General features: G+C 38.2%; 1 long non-coding RNA gene across 3 annotated transcripts in view; it reads right to left on the bottom strand.

Annotated features, from left to right (window-relative positions):
• Window positions 1-204: 204 nt before the first annotated feature.
• The window catches only part of LOC119617186, a 35,319-nt gene continuing 23,150 nt past the window's right edge, over window positions 205-12,373 (bottom strand). The window contains exons 3-4 of one of the 3 annotated variants that reach the window (XR_005233403.1): window positions 1,576-1,874; window positions 205-1,499 (exon numbers count right to left, since the gene is read on the bottom strand). This is a non-coding gene — a long non-coding RNA (uncharacterized LOC119617186). Of the gene's footprint in view, window positions 2,597-12,373 lie in introns of all 3 variants that reach the window. The other 2 variants (XR_005233402.1, XR_005233401.1) reach the window with 2 other exon arrangements.

Here is a 12,373-nt window from a genome sequence, read left to right as displayed (position 1 = left end):
AATAATAATAATAATAATAATAATAATAATAATAATAATAATATTAAGAAATCAAATTCAATGAAGTTATTAATGATTGTGACCATAAGAAGCCAGACAAAAGAAAACTTTGATCTGTTCAGGCATTCAAGAAAAAAAAAAAACAACACAAAAAGCAAATGTTATTATTTTTTATTTATTAGACTATTTGCTTTGTCAGTTTATTTATATACTAATTTAATTCATGCATTTTTCGATTTTAGTGTGTTCTCTTTTTTCTTTTTTGAACCAGCATTAACTAAATAGCTTTTGTGAATTGACTGCTTCTATATTGGTGGGTTTGTGTATTTGAGTACATTTTTAGGAGAGGGCATCTTTGAGTTTACCTCTAGTTTATTTTAAAACAAGTCTACTTTCTTTTGCGAGGTCTACATTTCCCTCTGTGGCTGGGTTTATGTTGAGGAAGCTATTGTTACAGTTAGCAAAGATGATATTTAGATATTTAGAAAACGTTAATTCATTGTTGGATCTTTTCCCTATTAAGGAACAAATGAAGTTACCTACATGCCAATTATACTTTTTAAAATACTTGTGAGATGAGAACATGAATCTTCTACTCAAGGGAAAAAAAGAAAAAAGGGAAAGAAAACATAAATAACCAGAAAAGGAAGAAGAGCACTGTGTTTGGGATAAAGGGGTCAAATTCCCACGACTGCAGGAAATTAAAGTTTTTTTCATAAGTGCTCTACTCTTCCCCATGTACACACACTACCTCCATCTGAAGTTAGTGAGTGCATACTTGTGCACAAGCATGTGTATGATTGTTTGATGCACAAAGAAAGCTAAAGTGATGATCAATACTAACACAGAGCTCATGGTTTATGTAAATCAAAGCCAGAGCTACGTGCCTGCAATTTTCTATCATTACAATGTTGTTAATTTTAGCTGAACTGCAACTGTATGTTGTTCAAACTACACATTGGAAGTTGATCATCTGAATCTAATACTCTCTATCTGGTTTGGAAACTTTTTTGGTCACTGAACCATTTTGGTTTGATTAATTTTGATTGTATTGCAGAGATAAACCTTATGCCAATTTTTCCTCAAAGGCCATTAGGGCTGCCACGAATACTCAACATAATTGATTACTTGGATTATCATACTTCGTCTACATCAATATTTTTTAGTAGATACCAGTTTTATGAACTTGTTTAATTTGTTTAACATTACTGGTTTTCATTGCTCTGTGAAATGGAGGAGTTTATGTGCTTGACTGATCTTAGGATATGTGCTGTTGATGGCAATTGCCCCATTAGGGTTTTCCGAGGCAGACTGGTCTTGGGTGACAGGCCAAACAAAGAGTAATCCAAAACACAATACAGAATAAACAAGGAGCTTTTGACAAGAATCACTAAGCGGACCCGGTAATTCAGCCACAACACAGGAGAGGAAGATTAATGTAGCTTTATTAAACAACAGGGAGAATGTTACTCTCAACAACTGGAATGCCGGCAGCAGCTCTGGGAAGAGAGAGGGGAGTTTGGTGATCCAAACGCAACTCTGGAAGTTTGAATGAGTGAAGGAAGTGACACTAACCTGGATGGCAGTGAGACGGAGAACGACAGAAGGACGATGACCGCAAGGAGTACCAGAGCGGGGGCTAGGCTCAGCGTTCTCACCAGGTAGGTTACAGGGGCAAAATCAAACTCAGAGTCAGACAGGCAATGGTTGTAACCGGGAGGGCAGGCGAAAGGTCCACCCATGACCGCTCCTCAGGGCCATAACCTTCCCAGTCGACTAGGTAGTGCATGGACCTTCCCCATCATCTGGAGCAGAGAAGGCGACCCACTGTGTAGACTGGTGCCCCATCAAGGAACCGGGTGGGAGAAGGGGGCCTGGAGGAGGGGGAAAACCTGTAAGTACAGAGGGGCTTGATTCTGGAAACATGAAACGTGGGATGAACTCTCACAGAGGCGGGTAGGCGGAGACGGAGAGTAACAGGGTTGGTGATTTTAGAGATAGGAAAGGGTTCAACAAAGCGAGGAGCCAGCTTCTTACTTTCAACTCAGAGGGGAGGGTACTGAAGCACTGGAGGGCAAAGAGTTCAGGGCGTGTTCCACCCATGGGAGAGCTGATGACCATTTAGTTGGGTCCTGCACCTCCTGATTGCAACACTCCAACTGTTCATCCGTCTGTGGGTGAAAACCAGAGGAGAGACTCGCCTTGATCCCAAGTTGCCCACTAAACTCTTTCCAAAAGCGAGAGACGAACTGGGGCCCACAGTCGGAGACGATATCAGTAGGCAGACCGTAGAGCCTGAACACTTCTCTGGCCAGGATTTGGCTGAGCTCTTTAGACGAGGGCAACTAACATAGAGGGACCAGGTGAGTCATCTTTGAGAAACGGTTGACTATGGTGAGTATGGTGGTGTTTCTATCTGAGGTAGATAGTCCGGTATGAAGTCCATGGATATGTGCGACCATGGGTGATGGGGTATTGGGAGAGGATGAAGTAGACCTGCTGGGGGTCGACGTGAGGGCTTGGCCATGAGTTGGTGCCTATTGTGGGTTTGTGGATCCTGGATAAGGCATCGGGCTTGGCATTCTTGGAACCAGGTCTATAGGACAAGGTAAAGACAAAACATGAAAAGAAGAGAGCCCACCTGGCCTGTCTGTGATTCAAGTTTGGGAGAGGGTACCGGTTATTTACCCATAGAGCTGATCCTTGACCTATGAAGTGTCCAGCTGTGAGGTGTGGCTTTCCTACTGTACACGGCTGCAGAGATAAAGCCTTCTTTCACAAGTAACTTTGACCTTTGACCTTGTGACCTTGAAATCCATAAGGAGGATCCTTGACCCATGAGGGTTCTAGCTGTGAATTTCGACCTTCCTATGGTACACGGTTGCCAAGTTAGAGCATGTATAATTCTGGTCTGATTTAAGACCCTGATAGCTTTGGCAGCCATCTTCATTTTTTTTTAATTTTGCATTTAGCAAGTGATGGAGCTCTGTCTCAGCTGCTAACACACCAAATTTCAGCTCAGTATGTCTACAAATGACTAAGTAGAAGCTAATAGACACTTTAAGGAGTAAGAAACAACCAAAATTAGCTTTAGCAGGATATAATTAGCTAAAACTATATCTGAATTAGCATTAGCATAGTTGAATTAGCTGAAACTACAGCTGAATGAGCATTAGAATAGTTGAATTAGCTGAAACGATAGCTGAATTAGCATTAGCATAGTTGAATTAGCTGAAACGATAGCTGAATTAGCATTAGCATAGTTGAAATAGCCAAAACTATAGTTGAATTTGCAATATCAGAGGTAATATTAGCAGAAAAATGCTGAAATAGAAAGAACAAAGCAGAATTTCAAAGAGTTGAACACAGCTCCATTCTTTTTTAATGAGAAAAAAATGGCTGAAAAAGCTAAATATATATGATATATGAACAGTTGAAAGGACTCAAAAATTGTGGAACGACTTAGATCACACCATAAAGAGAGACAGGAAAACAATGATGTGAAAGCTTAGAAGCATTCACACGATGATAGAAATAATTACAAATACAAACATGGAGAGTAGAACCAGTAAAAACAGCATGGTCAGGAAATGTAGTCAGTTTGTCCTCCAGCATCTAAGCCTATAGCAACCTAACTAAGGGATAGCTAAGGATACCCAAGTCATCCCTAATTATATGATTTATTAAAAAAAGAAAGTCTTAAACCTAGTCTTAAAAGTAGATAGAGTGCCAGCCTCACAAACAGAAATTGGAAGTTGGTTCCACAAGAGAGGAGCCTGATAACTGAAAGGTCTGTGTCCCATTCTATGTTTAGAAACTATGTTTAGAAACTCTAGGGATTACAAGTGAACCTGCAGTTTGGGAGTTAGGTGCTCTGTTAGAAAAATATGGAACAATAAGACGATTAATATAAGATGGAGCATGGTTGTTGAGAGCTTTGTATATTAGAAGTAAAATTTTACTTTGGTTTGATAAGGTTTTTAAATCTGACATGAAAGATTAAAGAGAGACAAAAAAAACTTGCAGATTGGAAAAACCAAACCAAAACCAAATATGAGCAAACTTGCAAAATCACTGATGTGTTTCAGAAAGAATTTCCTGGCACAACTCATGCAAGTCATTGGAGGTATATATAACAATTAAAGTTAGCATAAACAGTAAAAGGTTCATGTCAAGGATTATTTTAGCTTCAAGACAAAATAAGTCAAAGTGTTGGGGAAAAGTGAAATGAAATGTTATGAGTAAGGAAGCATTCAGAAACACCAAGAGGAAACTGAGAGCGAAAAAACTTTAGTGAGGAGTCAGCTACAGAAACCCTAAGAAAGTAAACAGCATGCACTCAAAAACAGGACATGTCACCATTGATGGCTCTAAAACATAGTATTATGTCTTAATTACTCAAAAACCATGAGTTATTTGCATCAACTTAGGTTAGTTGAATTGTTTGAAAGTAAAAATGTGCTATGTTAGGTTTACTTGGTTGTGGCAAGTTTTCCCAACTCAACTCTGTTAAGTAAAAATTACGTAAAATTAATTAATAGAGTAGTTTGTCCCGTTCGGAACACGGTATCTCGTTCGCAATCACAGCCATCTTTTGAGTAAAGGTAAGTAAATAACTCTTCATTATCAATACTTCATAGAACAAACAGTTTAAAGTGTTTCGTATATGTTATGGAGTGGTGGAGGCTAAGGTAAATTCTGGGGGGAACTATGCTAATCCGATTACTCCTACTCTGTTTTGCTAACTTTTCTTCCGGACGTTTTCAACAAAAACATTGAAAAGTCAACTCGTTGAAGCAATGGATGATTAAATTCACGTTACTATGTATGTATTTGTGTAGTTTTGTAAAGTTGTTACGATTCCGATAGCAGTATCAGAAACACTACCGATACGATTTGGTGCCACTAGCTCTGTTAGCGCGATTAATGAGTTAGCTGATGGATATGTTACATATGACCGCCTTCCATGTTTATAAGCTAATCTCACTTTCTTTTTTCAACAGATATGTATGTGGTCTTGTAAAATCGGTGGTACGAGCGCATCAACAAGAGTCCATCTACTAAAACACTACAGGTTAGCGCATGCTAATTTCGGCAGCAGACACCAATACCCATGCATTTATTCTGATTGCCCTTGTGTATTTATAACTTCGAATGCTCTTCACAGTCATTTAAGTAGGTCACATGCTAATCGAAGTGTTGAAAACTGTCATACTTCAGTTACATTTAACTGTCAGTTGTGTTCAGTCACTTGCATATCAGCATCAGAGTATTTTTGTCACATAAATGACCATCTCAAGAACCATGAAATAGTAAATTGTGTGTTTCAGGGTTGCTCTTTCCAAACAAATGTGTATAGTACTTTCAAGGCCCACAAAACTAGAAAACACACGCCATATTCTCTTCAAGATTTTAAAGTAGGTTTATTAAAAAGTAGTGAAACAGAAAATTCAGCTGTTGGGGACAATGATAAATTAGCTCATTGTAGTGACTGTAATGTCCATTTTGATAGTGATAAACTAAAGCAAAAGAATATAATTTATCTAAAACTATAGAACTGAAGTTAGGCTGTCTTTTATTAAAACTTGAAAAGTATTTCCATGTTCCATGCACAGCAATAAATGAACTGCTTAGCGAATTGCATTATTTAATAGGATCTGCATCTGTGCCCATATCAAACGAAGCAATTGCAGAAACCTTTAGAAACCACAATGTTTATGTGGACCAGATTCTGGTTGAAGAATTAAACTTTGCATTATCTTCATGTAATCCTTTGTTAAGGATGGCCCTCTAGCTACTGCTGATAAACGCAGAAAGTAATACAAAGAAAATTTTGACATTGTTGATCCAAGTATGTACTTGACTCAAAAACAAGAAGGACCTTCCAGTATATTCCTGTTCTGAAAACCTTAGAGCAGTTACTCAAACAGAAAAGTATTCTTGATAAAGTTGTTGATAGTTATTCAAGCCAACATTCTGTAAATGGAGAGTATAGATGTTACCAAGATGGTCTTCACTTTAAAAGTAATGAGTTTTTCACAGGTAAGGAATTAAGACTGTTATTGTGCCTTTACATAGATGAGTTGGAAATATGTAATCCTTTAGGGACCTCACACAAAAAGCACACACTTTGTGGGGTTTATTGGATTTTAGGAAACTTGCTGCCAGTTTGTCAGTCATCACTAAACTCAATTTACCTTGCATTGCTTTGTAAAAGTGAGGATGTTAAAACATTTGGCTACAACAAAATATTTGAGCCTTTACTGCACGATCTTGTCACATTAGTAGCAACAGGGAGTTTTCATTGCTCATCTAGGAACATTTATTAGAGGTACTGTTTAATGTGTAGTGGCCGATAATCTTGGAGCACACAGATTAGCTGGATTTGTGGAAAGTTTCTCTGGAGATTTTGTCTGTCGGTTTTGTACTGCTACACATAGTGAAATTCATTCACAGGATTCAAACAGGGTGACTTCAGGCTCAGAACTAAAGAGCTACATCATACACATGTAGCAAATGCATGTGAACATGGTAAACCTTGTTGTGGAGTCAAAACTACATGTGCTTTAGCTGAGAGCCTTTCATTCTTTGAGGTTACAACAGGTTTCCCCCCAGATCGTGCTCATGACCTTTTTGAGGGGATTGTACCTGTTGAGCTTACTGAATGCTTTGGATTGCTGCTAGCCAAGAAGTACTTCACTTTTGATGATTTAAATGAACTAATTCAGGGTTTCCCATACAAGTGGGGGATAAAACAAATCGCCCTCTTTTATTGCCACGTACTTTCCTAGGTAAAAAAAATATTATCAGCAACTCCCATGAGAATCGGTGTTTATTGAGACTGATACCACTGATTGTTGGAAAACTATTTCCAGAAGACGAACCAGTTTGGCAACTAATCTTAGATTTGAAGGATATTGTTGATCTGGTTGTTTGCCCTGTACACAATAATGAGTCAATTGCATACTTGGAAACTAAAATATCACAGCACAGAAACAGGTATTGCGAACTTTTCCCAGAAAGAAAACTGCTACCAAAGTACCACTTCCTGGAACATTATCCAGCCCTAATCCTTCTCTTTGGTCCACTTGTTTCTTTCTGGACTCTTAGGTTTAAATCCAAACACAGTTATTTTAAAAATGCTGTGAGACATACAAACTGTTTTAAAAACATAACACGTTCTTTAGCCACAAAACATCAGCTCATGATTGGCCATAGTTTGTTTTTATCATGTGTAGACAACTTTCTTGAGGTTGCACAAGTCTCAACCGTTTCTCTTGATGTCCTTAAAGAGGAGGTAGCAGTTAGCCTCCGTCAGAAGTACCCTGATCTTACTGTTGTTAATCTAGCACAAAATGTTTCTGCTGGTGGCATCAACTACAGAAGTGGCATGATAATAGTGCATGGGTTTGTTGGTGCACTGCCAGACTTTGCTGAAATTGTGCAGATGTGTGTTTTGAAAGATGGACTTACTTTCATAATAAAGAAGTTATGCTCATGGTACAGAGAACATTGCAGATCCTTTGAGTTGGATCCTTCTCTAAGTGATGTTTCTGTGATCGAGTTGAGTCAACTTGTGGATTGCTACCCCCTTTGTCATTACAAAGTTGGTAGTCTACGGATGGTTACTTTGAAAAGATACATACACTCTTCAGGTAATCATTGGGTATTCTGGGCAAAATGTAGTTGTTTGGACTAACTTAAACTTTCACAATATGTTCACATACCATTTTGTTCTTCTCTACATCCCCTGGTTCATTTGATTTTATTTAGCATTGTGTATTGCTTGGCATAAAGACATTAAATCTAGGTGGCAGAAGCATACCTCTGTCTAATTAAAATATATATATATCCTACAGTTCAAAACCTGTCTTGTTTACACTGTATTTCACACACGCTTTGATTTAAAAAATACAAGAACAATTGTTAAATGACTTGTAGGAACTATAGTCTGACTTACTTCAAAATTTAGTGTTGATTTTGACAAATGTAGGCAATATCCAACCACAAACTTCAAGTCTTGACACTGATATATGCAATATAAAAACCTAAACCCAACCAGTGGACTTGCAGAGGAGAAAATGGTATCAAGCAATTTTATCTTCACCATTCAATGGTTTTCTAGGCAGTATAAGTACCTCTGTCTTGCAAGGCCTTAAGTGGCTGAAATACATTAACCTGATTGGAGTTTTTAAGTTTTTGCTATTTGGTTAATTTAGTTGTGGAGTAGTGGAGATTGAACAACTGTCTTGACTGCTGAGTAAAAAACAATTAAATGAAGTGAGAGTACTATGGACAGTATTGGACTACATTTAAATTGATGTATAAGTGCAGTAAAATATTTGACTGCATGTGTCCCTGAGCGCAATATGAATCTGTATTTTTGCCTCTTTTCATTGGTAGTTCCCCAGATTCTTGACAGTGGAATGGCTTTCCTCTATTTTTATGTTTTAAGTAGAAAGTGCTGGAAACTGATTAGACTATGTCATGCTTATTTAATTCAATGCATAGTAAATTGTCAAAAAACAGACCTGCATTCCACAGATAACAATCATGTTATCTACTGGTGAACCTGGGTGGGAGAAAACATATATATTGAGTTTAGAAGTATATAAATTCAAGTGTTTCTTTAAACTTCCATATCACTTGAAAGAAGTAAATATTATGTGTCTTGGCTTAGCCTAGAATTTAAAGATGTCACAAGACCTATTAGTAGTGCTGCTCTGCTCTATTTTATACTAATATTTTCTATCTTTCAGAGTAAAAATCAGATGTGTTCTACATGCAATGTCTACTCCAGCAAAGCTTTGAATTGTCCTAGGAGAAGACAACTGTATGAAGTTGATTTTGCCTTCTGGCATACCGGACTCTGTGGACTGTCTTAGAACTGAGATTTAAAAGCTGTGTGGAATTGAAGGAGAGTTCAGACTTCAGTATATGGACAATGATTTTGACCAGTTTATGAACCTGACATCAACAGCAGATATCCAAGACAAAGGAACAGTAAAAGTTATCATACCTAGTAACCAGTTGACACAGGCATCCAGCTGTACTCTAGATGCACCTTTTCAGGGCCTGGATGACTCCTTTTCCAGACACTGATATACTTTCATCTCCTGAGTCAACCACCTTAACTTCAACCTCCTCATCTCTAAGAACTCAAGGTTGGCCACACAGCTTCCCTATTCCACAGTTCTCCTACGAAGTGGAGATGCAGCTGTTAAAGGCAAACCAGGAACTCTTTGCTGAAGGCAAATTGTTGAACCCAAGTGTCAAAGTTAGATCGGTCATTTTACAGGGCTTGGCTTCTGAAATAATGAAGTACACAACAGGCTACCCTACTGGTGCACAGTTAGATGGTGTTGCAGAAGCTTTGATCAGAAAACATCCGTGCTTAAAGGAACAGGGCTCTGTGACTGGATTCTACAGTTGGAAAATCAACCTCAAGTACAAAATGGGCAACATGCTTAGGATTTTGGGATGTCCAGAAATTAGCATCAACTCCTTGAAAACATGAAAGTCTGGTAACTCATGCAGTCCTAACCAAGTGAAGAAACCCAGAAGAGCAGAATTAATTTTTTGCCCCGATTACCCAGCTGGAGAAGACAAAGCGAGTCTTGAGAAGGAGCGTGTTGAACTGCTGTCTGAGGTGAAGAAAAGGAACAACCTTTGCTCATCGACGGTATGAGGTGGTTCAAGAGATGCCCTTCATCGCCGAATTCAAAAGTAGATGGCCTGCTCTGTTTAAGGAAAATGAGGTAAGTCTTGAATTTGATCGTAAATTTTGTTTCATGCATTTATTAAAGTTATGTGGTACAGCCTAAAACTAACCCACTATTAATGAAGAAACTACCGTGGAACAAACTGTAATATTTGGTCTCATATGCAAACAGTAAGGTGTGTATCCAACTAGTAGATAAACTCAAATAGAATAAAACTACTACTAATCAAATTACCTACATTCATCTTATTGTGCATGTAAATGTTTTAAAGGTATCATGTCATTTTGAGTGTCATTAAGAAGTGTTAGTTTGTTGAAACTTTTTGAGGTTTGTGAGGGAGTTTTAGAGGTCCATGAAGAGCATCCTTAAGGAACCTCTCAAAGCTCCTAAATGACCACTAGAAATCTCTTTAAAAACCTCAAACTTATTTTGAGACTTCAAAAACTTCTTCAAAGGCCTCAAAAACTCTAGACTTGGGTCAAAGTTACATAAGATGGTCCCGTCCCTTCAGTAGTAATTAAAAGTTAAATTCCAAAAGTGGAAATATTGTAAGGATAACAAAAAATAATAATATGAGCTTTTTGATAGGTTACAAATGTGCAAAATGTGAGAGTTTAGCAAATGAGTTCAAGCTGAAAATATTTTCAAAACTGTATCAATCTATTGATATGGAAGATGTAAATATTTATTTTAAACCAGTTTTGATAAACTGAGACAGTCAACACAGGTATTCTACACACTGGGTATTCTAGATTAAAGTCACTAAAGATTTGTACTGCATTTAAGGCTGGGAAATATATCTAGCGATATGAAATAGATGAAATATGTTTTGGAATTTATGATATGGTAATCTTGTGATATTACTTGTGGAAGACTTAAGCTGCATGAACGCATTCTTTTTGAAATATTTACCTAGATAAGTGCCGAGTTCACGCGGATTACCACCATCCTGCATCCTGAACTAAAAATAAAAAACATTCTGGCTGCCATTGACAAGGTTTGTGTATAATTACTTGCATACTAAAGTTGCTTCAGAAAGTTTTCATAATTATTCTGCAACCCCACCATCCACCTTTATACGTCACATAAGACTGTAGCCAACAATGGCCTTTCACCCTTATCCCTGGCCTTGTTGTTAACTGACAAGTGCACCTGTAGCTAAATGCGATTTTATGAATGTATGAGTGGCCACTGCATTAAAACTGTCAGGCCAACAGTTGATATTTGCGTCAGGGACCACATTTAGAGATTTTTCAATGTTCTGGATGTTAGTTACTTGTTTATGGAGTATATTTCCTGTTGTTTTTTGCAGAACAACTCCACTGCAACTAGGAGATCTTGCATCCTCCAAGCACTAGCTTTGTATGTCAACGAAGACCCTGAGAAGCTTGTGAAGAAGTACGGAGTAAGTGTCAATTTTTTTAAAAGAGACATTTTAATTCAAAATTGTTCTAAATAAGCTCTCAAGGTGAAATTTTGTAATTCACTCACCAAGATTCAATGCTTTTGTGATGGAGAGTTAAGTTTGACCACCACATTCACTTTCATTGGGCCTACAAATATCACACAGTGATTTCCTAACTTTGAACCTACCCACTGCCAGATATTTGTTAGTTTTTTTATCCTTTAATATTGTTTACAATTTTCCGAGTAAGTTTTTTTTTACTTTAGTTAACTCAGGGGTGTCCAGTGTCAGTTCTCAAGGGCCGATATCTTGCATGTCTTAGTTGTCTTCCTGGTGGCTGTTGGAGAACAAAAACGGTCAGTGAAATAACTTGAAACTGACAAAAGTTATAGTAATTAAATTTTTTGACTGTATGCTGGTGTAGATTCTCAGTCATCCAGGCCATGATAAATTCAAAAAAGTTAAAAAACAAAAACAACTGGACTTCTATTCTGTAGTTGAAGACGTTTCGCTTCTCATCCGAGAAGCTTTCTCAATTCAGAAATAGAAGTCTACAGAAGTCTACAGGAAACCAACCCACACAGATCAGTACCTTCTGTTTGACTCTCACCACCCTCTGGAACACAAACTCTCTGTCATCAGAACGCTACAGCATCGGGCTGAACACGTCCCCACGAAGACAGAAGGGAAAGAAAAGGAACAGAAGCACATCAAAAAAGCTCTTCAAACATGTGGGTATCCCAACTGAGCTTTTGTCAAGTCAGCTAGGAAACCCACGAAACTCACCACGGAACAGAACAAGGAGAGGAACAGAAGAAAGAACATTGTCATTCCTTACATTGCTGGAGTATCCGAGAAACTCAGAAGGATTTTCTCCAAACACAACATCCCAGTACATTTCAAACCCAACAGGACTCTCAGGCAGAGGTTGGTCCATCCTAAGGACAAAACACCCAAACCCAAACTGAGCGGAGTTGTGTATGCCGTTCAATGCAGCGAAGAATGTTCAGACCTTTATATTGGAGAGACCAAACAACCTCTCCACAGACGCATGGCTCAACACAGGAGAGCCACCTCTTCGGGACAGGACTCAGCAATTCACCTACACCTCAAGGATAAGGGACACTCCTTTGAGGACCAAAATGTTCATATTTTGGACCGAGAAGACAGATGGTTTGAGAGGGGGGTAAAAGAAGCCATTTATGTCAAAAAGGAGAAACCAACATTAAACAGAGGAGGAGGTCTC

The sequence above is a fragment of the Kryptolebias marmoratus genome, linkage group LG7, assembly GCF_001649575.2.
Source record: "Kryptolebias marmoratus isolate JLee-2015 linkage group LG7, ASM164957v2, whole genome shotgun sequence".
Taxonomy (NCBI): Eukaryota; Metazoa; Chordata; class Actinopteri; order Cyprinodontiformes; family Rivulidae; genus Kryptolebias; species Kryptolebias marmoratus.
Note: the sequence above shows the minus strand (reverse complement) of the source record. Positions and strands in the feature narration are given on the sequence as shown.